Source organism: Erpetoichthys calabaricus, chromosome 14 (assembly GCF_900747795.2).
Source record: "Erpetoichthys calabaricus chromosome 14, fErpCal1.3, whole genome shotgun sequence".
In the NCBI taxonomy this organism is placed as follows: domain Eukaryota; kingdom Metazoa; phylum Chordata; class Cladistia; order Polypteriformes; family Polypteridae; genus Erpetoichthys; species Erpetoichthys calabaricus.
Window position 1 is genome coordinate 104,827,317 of NC_041407.2, and position 19,755 is coordinate 104,847,071.

The 19,755-nt window shown below is 45.6% G+C and overlaps 1 protein-coding gene across 1 annotated transcript in view; it reads right to left on the reverse strand.

Annotated features, from left to right (window-relative positions):
* LOC114664509 (pyruvate dehydrogenase (acetyl-transferring) kinase isozyme 2, mitochondrial-like) overlaps positions 1–19,755 on the reverse strand; it is a 905,310-nt gene that overhangs the window by 320,531 nt on the left and 565,024 nt on the right. The gene's annotated exons all lie outside the window — the stretch shown is intronic.

Below are 19,755 nucleotides of genomic sequence, written 5' to 3' on the forward strand. Positions count from 1 at the left end.
CGCCAATCCACCTAACCTGCATGTCTTTGGACTGTGGGAGGAAACCCACGCAGACACAGGGAGAACATGCAAACTCCACGCAGGGAGGACCTGGGAAGCGAACCCAGGTCCCCAGGTCTCCCAACTGCGAGGCAGCAGCGCTACCCACTGCGCCACCGTGCCGCCCGGACTTTGACTTGGCCATTCCAAAACATTAACTTTATTCTTCTTTAACCATTCTTTGGTAGAATGACTTGTGTGCTTAGGGTCGTTGTCTTGCTGCATGACCCACCTTCTCTTGAGATTCAGTTCATGGACAGATGTCCTGACATTTTCCTTTAGAATTCTCTGATATAATTCAGAATTCATTGTTCCATCATTGAAGGCAAGCAGTCTTGGCCCAGATGCAGCAAAACTGCCCCAAACCATGATACTACCACCACCATGTTTCACAGATGGGGTAAGGTTTTTATGCTGGAATGCAGTGTTTTCCTTTCTCCAAACATAACGCTTTTCATTTAAACCAAGAAGTTCTATTTTGGTCTCATCTGTCCACAAGACATTCTTCCAACAGCCTTCTGGTTTGTCCACGTGATCTTTAGCAAACTGCAGACGAGCAGCAATGTTTTTTTGGAGAGCAGTGGCTTTCTCCTTGCGACCCTGCCATGCACACCATTGTTGTTCTAGTGTTCTCCTGATGGTGGACTCATGAACATGAACATGAGCCAATGTGAGAGAGGCCTTCAGTTCCTTAGAAGTTACCCTGGGGTCCTTTGTGACCTCGCCGACTATTACACGCCTTGCTCTTGGAGTGATCTTTGTTGGTCGACCACTCCTGGGAAGGGTAACAATGGTCTTGAATTTCCTCCATTTGTACACAATCTGTCTGACTGTGGATTGGTGGAGTCCAAACTCTTTAGAGATGGTTTTGTAACCTTTTCCAGCCTGATGAGCATCAACAACTCTTTTTGTGAGGTCCTCAGAAATCTCCTTTGTTCGTGCCACGATACACTTCTACAAACATGTGTTGTGAAGAGCAGACTTTGATAGATCCTGTTCTTGAAATAACACAGGGTGCCCACTCACACCTGACTGTCATCCCATTGATTGAAAACACCGGACTGGAATTTCACCTTCAAACTAACTGCTAACCCTAGAGCTTCATATACTTTTGCCACTCACACATATGTAATATTCGATCATTTTCCTCAATAAATAAATGACCAAGAATAATATTTTTGTCTCATTTGTTTAACTGGTTTCTCTTTATCTACTTTTAGGACTTGAGTGAAAATCTGATGATGTTTTAGGTCACATTCATACAGATATATATATAATTCTAAAGGGTTCACAGACTTTCAAGCACAACTGTAATGAGGTGGCACTCCCTGATATCGTGCATCCACCACAGTCAAATCCCCCACTTGGTGGTGCCCTACAGAGGATCAAAATTAGAAGACATTAGTGCCACCCATTAGTATCGTCTCCTCTATTTGCTTTGATCTTCTGGCCCGGCGTCTGCTTGTGTTTCTACTTTGAGCTCTTCTGGTGCCTTCTGCCCAGGAGCAGTCACACTTAGTCCACATTAATCTGGGGGTCTCTGCTTCTCTCCCTCTCCCTCTCCCTCTCTCTCTTTCCATGTACAGTAAGTGAACGCCAGCTTTGGGCTCCTGATGATGCCTGCTGGGTATCCGGCTCTGCTGTAAACCCACCAGGAGCTCAACATGCCGATTCCAGCTCGGCCTTGATCTCGCCATTTATTGAGAGTCCCCAGGTAGCAGCAGAACACGTTTAATGGAAAGTCTACCACTGTGAGGGCATCTTTGGAGGGCTCAGTGCTCTGCTCATTAACACGTGAGGGAAGCGGCTTCATTTCCTCCATAGCCCTTTGATCTGAGAAGAAAAAGCTGGAGCTGCCGAAAGGCTCGAGTTTTTATTTTGCTTAGTTTTGTTTTTTTTTTTTTACAGAAGTCAAGTCATTTAAAATAATATAATTAATCCAAAACTTTCTGTCATAGAGGGCAAAAGACGGTGAGTTATTCAGTCTCATAACCCACATGCCCATACATGGACTGTCATGGAGGTCATAAGGCAAGAAATACAGTAAGCCTTGAAGGGCACACTGTGTTACACTTCGTCACTTAGACATGCCCACTCTGTCATCTTCGCTTACTTAGAGATGCAGCAATGATGCCAGTTTATGGTGGAGTGGTACCAGTGCAAATCTCCGGGTACATACTGTACTCTCTAACTTAGAAATGTGCAACTTTGTGATGAAAAGGAGAAAAAAAAGAATTCTGTAATGATGCCATTTTAAGGTGGCATGGTATCAATACAAGTGATACAGCAGATAGACCTCAATGCCAATCCATCAGCAGGCACACTCTGCCCTCTTCTTCAACTTAGAGATACACATGTTTAGGATGAAAAGGGAACAACCGGGCTCAGGGGAAATGCCAGTTTAAGGTGGCATAGTATCAGTATAGGTGATACAGCAGATAGACCTCAATGCCAATCCATCAGCAGGCACACTTTGCCCTCTTCTTCAACTTAGAGATACACATGTTTAGGATGAAAAGGGAACAACAGGGCTCAGGGGAAATGCCAGTTTAAGGTGGCATGGTATCAGTACAGGTGATACAGCAAGTAGACCTCAATGCCAATCCATCAGCAAGCACACTGTGTCCTCTTCTTCATCTTAGAGAAACACATGTTTAGGATGAAAGGGGAACAACAGGGCTCAAGGGCAATGCCAGTTGAAGGTGGCATAGTGTCAGAGCAGAAAACACAGCCCTTGAGTCATCATGCCAATTCATTCAGCAGGCAATCGCGGTTGGTGACGGTGCGGCATAAACGTGCCTAGTGTGACTACTCCCTAAGTTTTCTTAATGTACCACTCAGTACCGGCACCTATTCAGAAATCTTTATGGGGAGGATTTACAATATAGGTTTCGGCATGCTGGCACCTTCTCATAGCGTACCAGTGTGTGCTGGCACCTGTTCACAGATCTTCATGGGGACACACCCCACCTCCTGCTCTTTGATTGATGAGCAATGAATTTTGTGAATTTCCCATTGGGATTAATAAAGTATCTATCTATCTATCTATCTATCTATCTATCTATCTATCTATCTATCTATCTATCTATCTATCTATCTATCTATCTATCTATCTATCTATCTATCTATCTATCTATCTATCTATCTATCTATCTATCTATCTATCTATCTAAGCCATTCAAAGCTTAAAGCATTCCTCTGTTTGTTTTTTGCTAATTTATCCACCAAACCATTAATTTATTTATCTACTACTATGCCACTCATCCGTTTAAGCATTCCTTTATCCATCCATCCATCCTTCCACATTCATTCATTCTACAGTACGCCACTCATCTAATGTCTGCGGGTGAGTCCTGTCCCTCTGAGCAAGAGTGGCGTTTGGGGGTGGCAAGTGGGACAACTGCCCCAGGCCCCGCGCTTAAGGGGGCCCTGCTTTTGAGGTCCGCGTGTCCCGTTCGAGCGGATTTGTCAAGATATATTCTCCAGTATATATACAGTGGGTACGGAAAGTATTCAGACCAAATTCAATTTTTCACTCTTTGTCATATTGCAGCCATTTGCTAAAATCATTTAAATTAATTTTTTCCCTCATTAATGTACACACAGCACCCCATATTGACAGACAAAAAAAAGAATTTTTGAAATTGTTGCAGATTTATTAAAAAAGAAAAACTGAAATATCACATGGTCCTAAGTATTCAGACCCTTTGCTGTGACACTCATATATTTAACTCCGGTGCTTTCCATTTCTTCTGATCATCCTTGAGATCACCTTCATTTGAGTCCAGCTGTGTTTGATGATACTGATTGGACTTGATTAGGAAAGCCACACACCTGTCTATATAAGACCTTACAGCTCACAATGCATGTCAGAGCAAATGAGAATCATGAGGTGAAAGGAACTGCCCGAAGAGCTCAGAGACAGAATTGTGGCAAGGCACAGATCTGGCCAAGGTTACAAAAAAAATTCTGCTGCACTTAAGGTTCCCAAGAGTACAGTGGCCTCCATAATCCTTAAATGGAAGACGTTTGGGACGACCAGAACCCTTCCTAGAGCTGGCCGTCCGGCCAAGCTGAGCTACCGGGGGAGAAGAGCCTTGGTGAGACAGGTAAAGAAGAACCCAAAGATCACTTTGGCTGAGCTCCAGAGATGCAGTCAGGAGATGGGAGAAAGTTGTAGAAAGTCAACCATCACTGCAGCCCTCCACCAGTTAGGGCTTTATGGCAGAGTGGCCTGTCGAAAGCCTCTCCTCAGTGCAAGACACATGACAGCCCGCATGGAGTTTGCTAAAAGACACCTGAAGGACTCTGAGATGGTGAGAAATAAGATTCTCTGGTCTGATGAGACCAAGATAGAACTTTTTGGCCTTAATTCTAAGCGGTATGTGTGGAGACAACCAGGCACTGCTCATCACTTGTCCAATACAGTCCCCACAGTGAAGCATGGCGGTGGCAGCATCATGCTGTGGGGGTGTTTTTCAGCTGCAAGGACAGGACGACTGGTTGCAATCGAGGGAAAGATAAATGCGGCCAAGTACAGGGATATCCTGGACAAAAACCTTCTCCAGAGTGCTAAGGACCTCAGACTGGGCCGAAGGTTTACCTTCCAACAAGACAATGACCCTAAGCACACAGCTAAAATAACGAAGGAGTGGCTTCACAACAACTCTGTGACTGTTCTTGAATGGCCCAGCCAAAGCCCTGACTTAAACCCAATTGAGCATCTCTGGAGAGACCTAAAAATGGCTGTCCACCAATGTTTACTATCCAACCTGACAGAACTGGGGAGGATCTGCAAGGAGGAATGGCAGAGGATCCCCAAATCCAGGTGTGAAAAACTTGTTGCATCTTTCCCAAGAAGACTCATGGCTGTATTAGCTCAAAATGGGGGCTTCTACTAAATACTGAGCAAAGGGTCTGAATACTTAGGACTATGTGATATTTCAGTTTTTCTTTTTTAATAAATCTGCAACAATTTCAAAAATTCTTTTTTTTGTCTGTCAATATGGGGTGCTGTGTGTACATTAATGAGGGAAAAAATAATTTAAATGATTTTAGCAAATGGCTGCAATATGACAAAGAGTGAAAAATTGAAGGGGGTCTGAATACTTTCCGTACCCACTGTATATATATATATATATATATATATATATATATATATGAGATGCTTCAAGAGGAACCCTTTTCAAATCCATCTTCCAGGTCAAATTCCCCACATGTATGTCTTTGAAAACATTCCATAGTCCAGTGGTTCTCAAACTGTGGGGCGGGCCCCCCTTAGGGGGGGTGCGAAGATGTGAAAAAAAGAAAACAAGAACCGAAAATATTAAAAATACATCTAATGAAACCAAAACAAATTAACTTAAACTACACTCTGATACTAGAAAAATAAATACAGAGTTAGATAAATGTCGATAAAAGTTAAGTAGGTATAATAAAATATGCATCTATGATATATCATTAATTAAAAAAGAACAAATTGGTATTAGTGGGCTCCTTTCAAAAAAACGTTAGGGGGGTGCGATTAAAACTGTTATGAAAACTTGGGTCGCAAATACTTAAAGGTTGAGAAACGCTGCCATAGTCCACCTTCATCGCCCAACAAGGGCCACCAGTATAATCCCTCCCTAAAACAGGTAGAGCCCATTAGTCGCTGGGTTGGCTTCTGTTTTGACGGGAACAACTGATGGCTTGCTGCTTACGACTCATTCGTGACCGTCGTTTCTTAGTCGAGTCTTTGGTTCACTTTGCTACAGTAGGCCTCGTTGAAACAGTGCGGGAAGTGTTTGGTAGTGGAGAGCGCAGCAATGTTTGATTACTGGTTTAGCCGTATCGCTGTCAACGCCATGAGTGGAAGAGATGGTGTTGCACTATTTTAGTAGATTATTTCGTTATACAGTCATCCCTCCTCGATTGCGGGGGTTGCGTTCCAAAACCCCCCTCGAAAGGTGAAAATCCGCGAAGTAAAAACCATATGTTTATGTGGTTATTTTTATATTGTCACACTTGGGTCACAGATTTGCAGAGAAACACAGGAGGTTGTAGAGAGACAGGAACGTTATTCAAACACTGCAAACAAACATTTGTCTCTTTTTCAAAAGTTTAAACTGTGCTCCATGACAAGACAGAGATGACAGTTCCGTCACGCAATTAAAAGAATGCAAACAGATCTTCCTCTTCAAAGGAGTCAGGAGCAGAGAATGTCAGAGAGAGAGAAAAGCAAACAATCAAAAACCGATAGGTGCTGTTCGGGCTTTTAAATATGCGAAGCACCGCCAGACAAAGCAGCCACAAGGAAGGGAGCAATGTGAAGGTAGTCTTTCAGTGTTTTTGTGAGGAGCGTCCTTATCCTCTAGGGGTGCAAACAGCCCCCCCTGCTTACAGTATATTTGAGGAGTTTTATTTAATACGTAATACGTGCTCTGATTGGGTAGCTTCTCAGCCATCCACCAATAGCGTCCCTTGTATGAAATCATCTGGGCAAACCATCTGAGGAAGCATGTACCAGAAATTAAAAGACCCATTGTCCGCTGAAACCCACGAACCAGCGAAAAATCCACGATATATATTTAAATATGCTTACATATAAAATCTGAAAGCCGCGAAAGTTGAAGCGCGATATAGCGAAGGATTATTGTATTTTGATAAAGTCCGCGTGTTATCTTGCAAATATTTAACTGAATACTGTAATGAGAAAATCCGGTGAATGTTAGCATTATTTTTATTAAATTCATGCGCAAGTTTGTACAGTCCACACATACCGGTAACAGCGTTTGACGTAACCGGCCCCACGTGGGGTTGGTTAGCCTGTGCCCCGCACAACCCTAAGGCCGCCTCTGCCTCTCAGCAATCTGATTGGTCAGTTTGGCTATGGTGATCAAATCAAAAGAGGAAGTGCGAATCTGAGACACATGAGGAAGAATAAAGGCATAGCAAGCACACTGAGAGTCACCTTCAAAGAAGGGAAACATGAAGGCCAAGAGGAAGCGAGCAAAGCACCTTAAAGTGACAGAGTCTGAGGAACAGGCTTTAGGGGAACGCAATCGAGCGAGGAAGGGGTGGTCAAGAGAGGTTCAGACAAAGCGAGGATTTGACGAAAGATGCTGAACGTACATGAAGGGCACTTGCTATGAAATACGAGGGGGAGTCAAGCCAAAGTTAGAAAATGGGGTTTATCAGAAAATGAAAACGAACCTTAATAAAACTGATGCTGTTATTTCTCAATGTCGTCTCCGCCCTTCTCAATGCGCTTGTGCCACCTGCCTAGAAGTGCCTGGATTTTAACACTAGCATGTCAAACAAAGCTGAAAATGCCACCAAAATGAAGGAGCTGCCACCCGTCCACCTCCACTAAAGCACAAGTCTGCCGTGCTGGACTGGCACTCCTCCTAGGATTGGCATGAGGTTCTTCCAGAAGTTTCTCTGAGCACTTCCCAGGCCTTCTTCTTTTAATTTCTGATATCCTGTTCTGCTCCTCCTGGTTTGTCTTGTTTTTTTTTTTTTGTTGTTCTAAATGCAGGGGTGCATTTCTCCAGCAGGTCAGGCCCTCAAGAAATATAATTATTTGAACCCGTGTTCAGGCATCTGAAATTCACTACTCTACAGGAACATTTTAGAAACGAGAGATCAGAGACAAAGTGACCAATGAATTCACTCGACAAGAGGACCGATGTGTGCCAACATCTGTTAGAAAAGCAAAAAAGCATAAAAACACACGGGACGGGGAGCCCAATTATGCGAGGGCTTCATTAGGAGGCGTAATCTCATCTCTGATCGTCAGCCTGACTGTAGCCCTCCAGCGCTGAGTCGCTGATTTTCTAAATTCTGTCTGTGTGGGTGGCCATTATGAAATTGCTGTGAATGCTCAGATAATTACATATTATATAATGGGGGAGCGCCACCTAGGGGTCTCTGTAATCTTGAATCCATAATGATGAGGGCATACAAGTCTGAAAACGGTACTGGAAGAAAGAAAAATACACACACACACACACGGGCAAGAGGGAATGATCATAGGGAAAAAAAAAAGCCAGCTGATAGGTTTAATCCTTGGGTGCTGTGGTTCCCTCACTTTCCTCCTCCGCCAGACCACCAGCAGAGCTCACCTTGTCACCCCCTTGCCCCACTCTCTGTCCCTCAATCTCTTCTTCCTACCTTCTTTACCTCCAGTGAATCTTTTCTCAACTGGGATTTTCATTTTGATCTCCAGTGAACCTGGAATGGAGCAACCTTTCCAACATGGGGTCCAACCACCTTATGTCACCATTATGCAACAAGGCCACTCAGGTGGCTCCTCAAACAAAACGTGGCCATTTTAGAATATAAACTGCTCAAAAAAATTAAAGGAACAATTTGAAAACTCATCAGATCTCTATGGGGAAAAAAAAAATCCTGCAGCATCTCTCTACTGCTATGGACTGATATGGTGATGTGTGAGGAACGAAATGACGGAAATGAAAATGATCAACTGGCAGAGGGACACCACAAAAATCAAAGGGAAAGAATAATGTGGCAGACAGGCAAGTGAGTCCATTTTGTTAAAATTTCATTGCAGCAACTCCAAATTGTACTCAGTAGTTTGTATGCCACCCTATGCCTGACTACGTCCTAATGAGACGATGGATGGTGTCCTGGAGGATCTCCTCCCAGATCTGGACCAGGGCATCACTGAGCTCCTGGACAGTCTGAGGCGTCGGATGGACTGAAACATAATGTCCCACCCAGAGGTGTTCTATTGGATTGAGGTCAGGCGAGTGAGCGTGGGGGCCAGTCGATGGTATCAATTCCTTCATCATCTCGCCACATGAGGCCTGGCATTGTCGTGCACCAGAAGGAACTCAGAAGCCACTGCACCGGCATAGGGTCTGACAATGGGTCCAAGGATTTCATCCCAATACCTAATGGCAGTCAAGGTGCCGTTGTCTGGCCTGTAGAGGTCTGTGCGTCCCTCCATGGATATGCCTCCCCAGATATACCATCACTGACCCCCCACCAAACCGGTCATGCTGAACGATGTTACAGGCAGCATAACGTTCTCCACGGCTTCTCCAGACCCTTTCACATCTGTCACTTGTGCTCAGGGTGAACCTACTCTCATCTGTGAAAACCACAGGGTGCCCGCCAGTGGTGGACCTGCCAATTCTGGTATTCTATTTGAGCTCCATGGTGCCCACTAGATTGTTTGGTCAGGGACATTCACACTAGTGGCCTGCCTGCCTGCTGGAGTTCATTTTGTAGTCTCTGCCAGTGCTCATCCTGTTCCTCTTTGCCCAAAGGAGCAGATACTGGTGGGTCCTGCTGATGGGTTAAGGACCTTCTACGAGGGCCCCTGTCCAGCTCTCCTAGAGTAACTGCTTGTCTCCTGAAATCTCCTCCATGCCCTTCAGACTGTGCTGGGGAGGCACAGGAAAACTTCTGACAATGCCACATGGTATTGATGTGCCATCCTGGAGAAGCTGGACTAACCTGTGCCAGCTCTGTAGGGTCCAGGTATGGCCTCATGGCTACCAGTAGTGACACTGAGTGTAGCCAAATGGAAAACGAGTGACAAAACAGATGAGGAGGGAAAAATGTCAGTGGCCTCCCTCCACCTGTTACACCATTCATTCCTGTTTTGGGGGGTTGTCTCATTGTTACCCCTCTAGGGCACCAAAGCAGCTGAAACTGATGAACAAGCCCCTCTGCTACTTTCACTGACCAGATCAATAGCCCAGAAGTGTCATTGACTTAATACTCTACTCAGATTCAAAAGTGTGCCTTTCATTTTTTTGAGCAGTATATTTGGTGCCCCCCACTCCCCCATAGTCTCTAAATGGCCAGGCTAAACCACCATCGAAATAACATGTCAAGCCTGACCCCCTGCTGTCAGGTATACTGTAAATTATAGGATTTTTGGGACTGTACTGTTCAATGCTCCACCTAGTATTTCAGAGGACACCCCTTACATTGTAAAAATTTTGCATGGAGTAGGTATGTGTGTGTGTGTTTGGGGGGGTTTACTCCTTACTGATCTTGAGTTAATGCTCATAACTGGCTCAAAACCACCAAGGGGGATCCAAACCCCACCTATTCAATCTAATATACATAGATTTTAGTGCGCTAAAAAGCCCCCCTCCAAGTCTCTCAATCAAATATTTATAGATCACAAAGTTTGAAACAACAAAGGGGTAGAACCCCCTGCTATTTGCTTATATTAATATGTTGTGGTGCCCGGCGGGCGTCCATGCCTGGCCGGGACGCCTAGGAGGAGTGGAGGAGGGCTTGTGCCTCCTCCAGGACACGAGGGGGCGTCCTCCCTGGTTGTATTGGGGGCCCTGATGCCTTGGGGACCCTGGACCCCAGCGCTTCCGCCACACCAGGAAGTGCTGGGGGGAAGAAGAGGAAAACACCCGGAGTGCTTCCGGGTACACAGCCGACACTTCCGCCACACTGGGGAGTGTCGGTGGAAGATTGCCGGGGAGCACCTGGAGCACATCCGGGTGTAGATAAAAGGGGCCGCCTCCCTTCAGTCAGAGTCAAGAGTCGGGAGGAAGAAGGATGACGTCAGGAGGAGGACAAGGAGGCGGCCTGAAGAAGGCATTGTGTTGTGGCCAGGACTTTGGGGTCTTTGGGGCTTGTGAGCACGGTATGGACAATGTAAATATTAATGTAAATAAACGTGTGTTGGGTGACTTGAGCGTGTCTGCCTGTCTGTGTCCGAGCCAGTCTCCACAATGTATATCCATGTTCAAAACAACAATGGGGGTCGGGGTCCCACCCCTCCCTGGTCTTCGAAATAATATACAAGGATCACAGGGCTTGAAACAGCAAGCAGGACCCCCAACCCGGTCTTGGATTGAATATACAAACATTTCCATGCTCAAAATGGCAAGAGGAGCCCACCACCCCGCTCTTCAATTTTAATACCATATGCGAATGCGTTTGGGGACCTCCAAAAGTCCCAAACAGTCAATTTTATAAATGTCTGAAAAACTACAAGAAACAGGCAGCGATGTTAAGAGTTTCGCCACGGGTGGTAAAAATGCTTGAGCCGACCGCGGGCACCAGAACTGGTCTCTGCACTCTTCGCATTTTCTTGAGACCCTTGGCAGTTGCTGGGCTTCCTGCTTTTCCATTTGACAGTTTCTAGGCATTGGGGGTCCTTAAGCATGGCACTAAGCTTGCTTGTCTCCTCTTCTCTTTGCGTGTCAAGGGCTGGGAAGGAATGGGGGCTGCAGTGGGGGATTGGGCTGGATAGCTGGTGTCAATCTCCTCACGAGCCAATTAAGGGGGGTCTTCCTCAAGTAGACTCTGCAGACAGGTGTGTAACAAGCAGAGCAGGATGCCCATCACATGACTGCCCAATTTCTGAACCCACTCTCACCAGTGGGAGCTGTAGAGCCCTGGATGGGACACCATTGCATTGTTGAGTGCGTCCACTCACAGTTAGCCTGGCACACATGTGTCTTCAGGATGTGGAGGACCCAAAGATAAATAACAAGCCCACCAGGGTAAATATGCATGCCACTAGTACAGCACCCAGTCCAGGAGCTGAACCCAAGTCTTTGGAGCTGTGAAGTCACAAAACTGCCCACTATGCCACCCTTCTCTCACTCACATTTTCACAGAATGGGCACCTCAGAATGAAAACAGGAAGCCTGCAGCTCCCATGCCAGCCTGTGATGTCAGACTGCAGGCCTCATCTCGATGTCTCTGTGGCTTTGTCTTCGGAATTTTCTCTCGGCAGAGAAGGAATTTTAATGAAGATTCCACATGAGTGGCTTGGAAAACACAACGACATCGTCACTTGTGCCCCGCCGCCCAGCACTGGATATTCATCCACTGCTGAATATCAGACCCAGCCTCTCTGCATGCGTGGTCTTAGGTGGGGATTAGGTGGAAGTGTCGAGGAAAACTCTTTCTTTCCTGGCCTTTGCCACTTATGATTTGTATTGAGAACTTTAAAAATGGAATGAATGACGCACACGTGAGAATTATTTTTCACTTACTTGGCTTTCGTCTTTATCCAGGGCGACTGACAACATCTGAATACAATCGGCTCCATTTCTTTTGCAGCACATCGAGGTGGAGGGACCAGAGATGGGATTTGTAGCCACAGCCTCAGGGCTTGGAGTCCAAAGCCTTAACTATTAACAACAACAACAACATTTATTTCTATAGCATGTTTTAATGTAGGTCAAAGTGCTTTACAAGATGAAGAAAGTAAAAAGAAAAATATAAAAATAAGAGTTGGCAATGCTGAGTAACAAAGAATAAGGTAAGGTCCGATGGCCAGGAGGACAGAAAAAACAAAGAGAAGAAAAAAACAAAATCTGCAGGGGTCCCAAGGCCATGACACCACCCAACCCCTACCAGGCATTCTACCTGACATCAATGATCTCAATCAGTCCTCATGGTGTTCAGGATTCACGTGGAAGAATTAGATGATGATGGCCATGTGGACCTCTGGCCTTCAATCCATCAATGTAGAGACTGTATGGTGCCCTGATCCAGGTGGTGGTGGCGCAGATTGGCACCACAGAAAAATGGAAAGAGAACAGCAGAGAAAGTAGGGGTTAGTATGGTGTGTGGGGATATGATTAAAATGATCATTCAATGCATATACAGAATATCAGGGTTACACTAAAATGAAGCTCTGAGAAAGCCATGTTACAATAACGGGTTTTTATCAGTTTTTTAAAGTGCTCCACCATATTAGCCTGGAGAATTTCTATTGGCCAGCTATTCCAGATTTTAGGTGCCTAACATCAGAAGACCGCCTCACCACTTCTTGTAAGTTTAGCTTTTGGAATTACAAGCAGATCCTCTTTTGAAGATCTAAGGTTACGATTTGAAGGGTAAGGTGAGAGGCCTTCTGAAATATAGGCAAGATTATTGAAGGCTTTGTAAACCATCAGCAGTATTTTATAATCAATTCTAAATGGCACGGGTAACCAGTGTAACAACGCTAAGACTGGCGTGATGTGCTCGGATTTTCTTTTCCTAATTAAGATTCTGGCAGCTCCATTCTGCACTCTTTGTCTTTTTTGGGTGGTCCTGAGAAGAGTGCGTTACTGTAATCTAGTCGACTGAAAACAAAAGCGTGGACTCATTTCTCAGCATCTTGCAAAGTTATAAGGGGTCTAACTTTTTGCTATATCTTTTAAGGATAAAAATGCTGTCCTAGTGATCTGATTAATATGTGATTTAAAATTCAGGTCAGAGACAATAATGACTCCTAAATTCTTTACCTCCGTCTTGACTTTCAAGCCTAATGGATCAAGTTTATTTCTAATACCCTCATTATATCCATTTTTGCCAGTCACTAAGATTTCTGTTTTATCCTTATTTAGTCTGAGAAAATAACTACTCATCCACTCAGAAACACAAGTAAGACATTGGGGTCAGTGAACCAAGAGAGTCGGGGTCATCAGGCACTGTTGATAAATACAGTTGTGTGTCGTCAGCAGGGCTCACGTTATGCCTTGAGATAAACTGACCTTATGGAAGCATGGAGATCGAAAAAGAGCAGCGGACCCAGAAGAGACCCTTGTGGACCACCATATAGAATATCATGTGTCTTTGAAGTATAATTACCACAACTAATAAAGAATTCACTATCTGCTAAGTAAGACTCGGACCAATTTAAGACACTGCCAGAGAGGCTCACCCACTGATTATAAGAATATTGTAATACACCATGCTGTCTGCATATGAAGACCTTGATAAGAAGTCTTGTTTCAGAACTGGTGCATATAAACACCTCTCGTTTATTGTCAAGCATGTGGCCATACTGAACATCTCACACTGCCTCATATTTTTTGGAACTGGGGTTGTCAACAAACCTTTGCATTTATATTGTGGCTTCGTCTTTCCTAGCAAAAGGTTTTTGATAGTTCCTCTCCATAGAAGGGTCTTCTTGTATATTTTATGGATTTTGGGACAGATTATGAGGCTCAAGGATTGTGTGTCAGAGATAGTGCTGTGCAACACTGGGTCACCTCCTTTTTTTGACTTCTACACAATGAGCGTTGAGTATAATATCAGCTCTTGCCATCTACAGACATTCTTGGACAACTCCTCCATCGTAGGTGGTATTCATAATGGAGATAAGTCAGAGTACAGGATACTTCTGGAGGACTTTGTCTTGAAATGTAGGGAGAACCACCTAGACCTCAGCATCAGAAGGACAAAAAGGCTAAATGATGGACTTTCCAATTATTTTGGAGCACCTGAGACCAGTCACTATCCCGGGGGAGGAATTGAACATGGTTCAGAGCTACAAGTACCTGGGGTCCAAATGAACAGTGTCACACACGTGCGCATGGGAAGCAGCTGAAGGGCTCACAAAGGGATAATTCCATGCCACACCAGGGGTGGCAGAGTGCACTGATCCTTTCTCTTTTTCATCAGCAGACCAACCACAGGAAATTTTCCCTGGATCTGATTATGCCACTTCTGGTTCCATGCCCGAAGACATCACTTCCATTTCTGCTCTTGATTAGGTCTTTTCTGGTTCCGGCCCCCGAAGACATCGCTTCAGGTTCTGACCCTGATAACGTCATTTTCCATATCACTTCCCCTGCCGAGCTTTAAGAACGCCATGTTTGCCTGTCTCTTCGTTCTGTGTTGGACTGAAGTCTGTTATGAAGTCTGTTAAAGACCTGTGCCATTTTGATCAACAAACTTCCATATTGGCAGCCCTTTCTCAAGTATACAGGTGGCTGCCCACCAAACCCTTTCAGTCAACAGACTTGGACAGGTCTTGACAACACAATGGTGTTGCTATAAGAAGGGCCAAGAATAGACTGTACTTCCCAGGGAGACTACCGGTCTTTTGTTACTGGAGTCACTTCTGGTGTTCTAAGAAGACTGGCCAACGTCACTTCCTCTTCCGGCCTCACCATACCCACCTCCATCTGATGTCATCTCCATTCCCAGAATTCTCACTGACCCATTACATCACTTCCTCTCTCTACTGTATATATGCTACCCACATTCTTTTTTGTCCTCAGTTCTGTTTCGAGCTCACGTCTGTAAAGATTTACTTTCCAACAACATTTTTCTGAGTGTACGGGGTGGATCCCCAAACCTTTCACTTTGTTTTGTGTTCTTTTTTACATTTTAATCTATTGTCTTATACTACACTTGAGTCGGGTATCTGTGTTTTTTTATGCTTTTGCTACGGTATCCATTTCAATTACCCTTGAGAATGAATAAAGTATATCTAATCTTATCTCATCTAATCTAATTAAAAGAATTGTTTGGAACTTTGACAGTCGGTTGTTCATTTTGGGCCTGAATAGGCCGAAGCCTGCCTAATGAAGTGGGGGATGGTCGGACTGCCTGGGGTGAGACCAGTTCTAGGCAGGCTTGATGAGCTTTTTGGGTGGCTTCACACCTTCCTTGCACTTACATCATAACACTCGTGCTTTGTTGGTTTCACGTTTTTTAAGAGTGTTCCTAAAGTTTTCAGGCCACTTTGAGTTTTGGGGTGTCTGAATTGCAATCTGCTGGAAGGTCACATACATTATTTTTTATACAGTAACTAGCTGTCCCCCATGGCTCCGTGAAACAAAACAGCACTGCCTGGATCCCCACTGCTGATGTCACGCTTCCCCCTCCCCTAGGCCCGCAGCCTCTGTCTCAGGTTAGCGTGAATATATCGCTCCTGCAAGCGAACTATGATTCTTAGCACGATGAGAGACGTCGCAAAATCAACGGGAATGTTCAAGTAAATTCTAGAAAAAAACAGATCTAAATCCGTTAAGAAGTTCGTTCGTTTCCTAGCTAAGCAGAGGTAAGGAATGACCCGAGGATTGACTTCCCCCTCCCTTTGTCTTTCGGATTTGCGCAAATAAATCGGTACGGCAAGTGAACTATGATACTTAGTGCAATGGGAGAAGTCGCAAAATCAACCGGAATGTTCAAGCAAATGATAGAAAGAAATCTAAATGTGTTAAGTAGTTCTTTCGTGAAAAGCGGACAGACAGACATACAGACGTTGGATTTTTTATATAGAGAGAGATGAATTCCTCGGTGCAGGATGGAAATCCCACACTATAAAACTCCTTTCCCCCTAATATCATTCACCCATTTGCTTAGATTTCCCCACCTTACACTCCCCGTGTGACATTTACTAAAACAGTAAATGGAGTCACCGTTAGATGAGAGGACACCCGGCAGCTCCACTTTTACCGCTTGTTAGTTTTGAGCCGTGACGGGCCACGTAAAGTAAGTCGGCAAGGCAGATCCGCACCTTTTTTAACAGATGGTTGCAATCAAGACACTGATGCACTTTTTCCCTGTTTCATACAATGCTGGATGGAATGAGAGTTATGACTTTCAGTTGCGGCAGAGGCTGCCAAATAAAAGCCTGATGTTCAGAGACAAAGAGAGGGGAGCAGAGGCAGATGTGCTCCTTCGGCATGGATAAAGGCATACGAGGGCACCCACGGCAGGGTGGCTCAGTGCTGGTCAATGAACGCCCTTCCAATGGAGTCACGTATGGTCATCTACTGCAGAGGTTCACAATTCTAATCTTGGGGACCACGTGTGGTGGCAGACGTTTGTCCCAAGTTATTTCCCAATCACCCAGTCAATCCTTCTTTAAGTTTTATTAACCTGTTTCTTTTATCTCGGTCTCTTCTTCTCTCCATTCTCATCTGGCAGATGGTACAGGGCCATTGGCACTTGCCCCAGTAAATTCATCAGAAGTTTCTTCCCACAAGTTTTATGGCTGCAGAACAGTGTAAGAATGGCAGAACACAAGCATAAAGGTTTGGGGCACCAAAGTAGTGTTGGAGCAGTACTAAAATTTCAACTTCGATATTACTACCAGCTTTTGGACCTCAGTATCGTTATCAAAATGGTTCTGAAGCCAATAACACATAACTGTTAACCACCCCACCCCCCCACCTTCCAGCATTCCTGGTGACGATGCACAATTGCACTCATCCCTGATGTGCAGCACCATCTCAGCACACTATGCACCCTCCCTCTGTATAGCATAAAGTGTGCATCGAGGCAATAGGTGGGGAGGTCCCCCATGAAGTCTCGATGGTATCAAAGCCTGTGGATTCACAAACTCTCCAATCGTGTAGAAGCATGTGGATTTGTGAAATCTTGATCACACCAAAGCATGTGGGTTCATGAAGTCTGAATCAGGTTAAAGCATATGGATTCATCAAATTTTGATTGCGTCAAAGTATGTGGATTAGTGACGTCTCAATGGTGTTGAAGCACGTGGATTCATGAAATCTCGATTGCATCAAAGCATGTGGATTTGTAAAGTCTCGATTAAGTAGAAGCATTTGGATTGGTGAAATCTTGGTTGCATCAAAGCAATGAGGGGAGGAACACCTATAAAGTCCTGATCATGTTGAAGAACATATATTTGTTGACACCTTGATCAAGTCGAAGCATGTGGATTCATGAAACCTTGATTGCATCAAAGCATGTGGATTTCTGGTGTTTCAATTGAGTTAAAGCTTGTGAATTTGTGAAGGTCTCGATCGTGCCGAAGCATGTGCATTTGTGAAATCTTGACCACACCAAAGCATGTAGGTTCTTGAATTCCCAATCGTGTTAAAGCATGTGGATTCATCAAATCTTGATTGCGTCAAAGTATCTGGATTTATGAAGTTTCAATTGAGCTGAAGCATGTGGATTCGTGAAGTCTCGATGGTGTTGAATCATGTGGATTTGTGAAATCTTGGTCACATCAAAGCATGTAGATTCATGAAATCTCGATTGAGCTGAGGCATATGGATTCCTGAAGTCTCGATTGCATCAAAACATCCATCCATCCATCCATTGTCTCCCGCTTATCCGAGGTCGGGGTCGCGGGGGGCAGCAGCTTGAGCAGAGATGCCCAGACTTCCCTCTCCCGGCCACTTCTTCTAGCTCTTCCGGGAGAATCCCAAGGCGTTCCCAGGCCAGTCGAGAGACATAGTCCCTCCAACGTGTCCCTGGGTCTTCCCTGGGGCCTCCTCCCGGTTGGACGTGCCCGGAACACCTCACCAGGGAGGCGTCCAGGAGGCATCCTGATCAGATGCCCAAGCCACCCTCATCTGACTCCTCTCGATGCGGAGGAGCAGCGGCTCTACTCTGAGCCCCTCCCGGATGACCTGAGCTTCTCACCCTATCTTTAAGGGAAAGCCCCAGACACCCTGCGGAGGAAACTCATTTCAGCCGCTTGTATTCGCGATCTCGTTCTTTCGGTCACTACCCATAGTTCATGACCATAGGTGAGGGTAGGAAACATAGATCTGACTGGTAAATTGAGAGCTTCACCTTGCGGGCTCAGCTCCTTTTTCACCACGACAGACCGATGCAGAGCCCCGCATTACTGCGGATGCCGCACCGATCCGCCTGTCGATCTCACGCTCATTCTTCCCTCACTCGTGAACAAGATCCGAGATACTTGAACTCCTCCACTTGAGGCAGGATCTCGCTACCAACCCTGAGAGGGCACTCCACCCTTTTCCGGCTGAGGACCATGGTCTCGGATTTGGAGGTGCTGATTCTCATCCCAGCCGCTTCACACTCAGCTGCGAACCGATCCAGAGAGAGCTGAAGATCACGGCCTGATGAAGCAAACAGGACAACATCATCTGCAAAAAGCAGTGACCCAATCCTGAGCCCACCAAACCGGGACCCCCTCAACGCCCTGGCTGCGCCTAGAAATTCTGTCCATAAAAGTTATGAACAGAATCGGATGACAAAGGGCAGCCCTGGCGGAGTCCAACTCTCACTGGAAAACGGGTTCGACTTACTGCCGGCAATGCGGACCAAGCTCTGGCACCGATCGTACAGGGACCGAACAGCCCTTACCAGGGGGGCCGGTACCCCACATACTCTCGGAGTACCCCCCACAGGATTCCACCGAGGGACACAGTCGAATGCCTTTTCCAAGTCCACAAAACACATGTAGACTGGTTGGGCAAACTCCCATGCACCCTCCAGGACCCTGCTAAGGGTATAGAGCTGGTCCACTGTTCCGCGACCAGGACGAAAACCACACTGTTCCTCCTGAATCCGAGGCTCGACTATCCGACGGACCCTCCTCTCCAGGACCCCTGAATAGACTTTTCCAGGAGAGGCTGAGGAGTGTGATCCCTCTGTAGTTGGAACACACCCTCCGATCCCCCCTTCTTAAAGAGGGGGATCACCACCCCGGTCTGCCAATCCAGAGGCACTGTCCCTGATGTCCATGCGATGTTGCAGAGGCGTGTCAACCAAGACGTCCTACAACATCCAGAGCCTTGAGGAACTCCGGGGCGTATCTCATCCACCCCCGGGGCCCTGCCACCAAGGAGTTTTTTGACCACCTCGGTGACCTCAGTCCCAGAGATGGGGGAGCCCACCTCTGAGTCCCAGGCTCTGCTTCCTCATTGGAAGGCATGCATCAAAACATGTGTACTTGTAAAGTCTCGATTAAGTTGAAGCATTTGGATTGGTGAAATCTTGGTTACGTTGAAGCAATGCGGGGAGGAACCCCTGTGAAGTCCTGATCATGTTGAAGCACGTGTATTTGTGAAATCTTCATCACGTCAAAGCATGTGGATTCATGAAACCTTGATTGCATCAAAGCATGTGGATTTGTGGTGTTTCAATTGAGCTGAAGCTTATGAATTCGTGAAGTCTCGATCATGTTGAAGCATGTGCATTTATGAAATCTTGATCACGTCAAAGCATGTGGATTCGTGAAGTGACGATTGAGTTGAAGCATCTGGA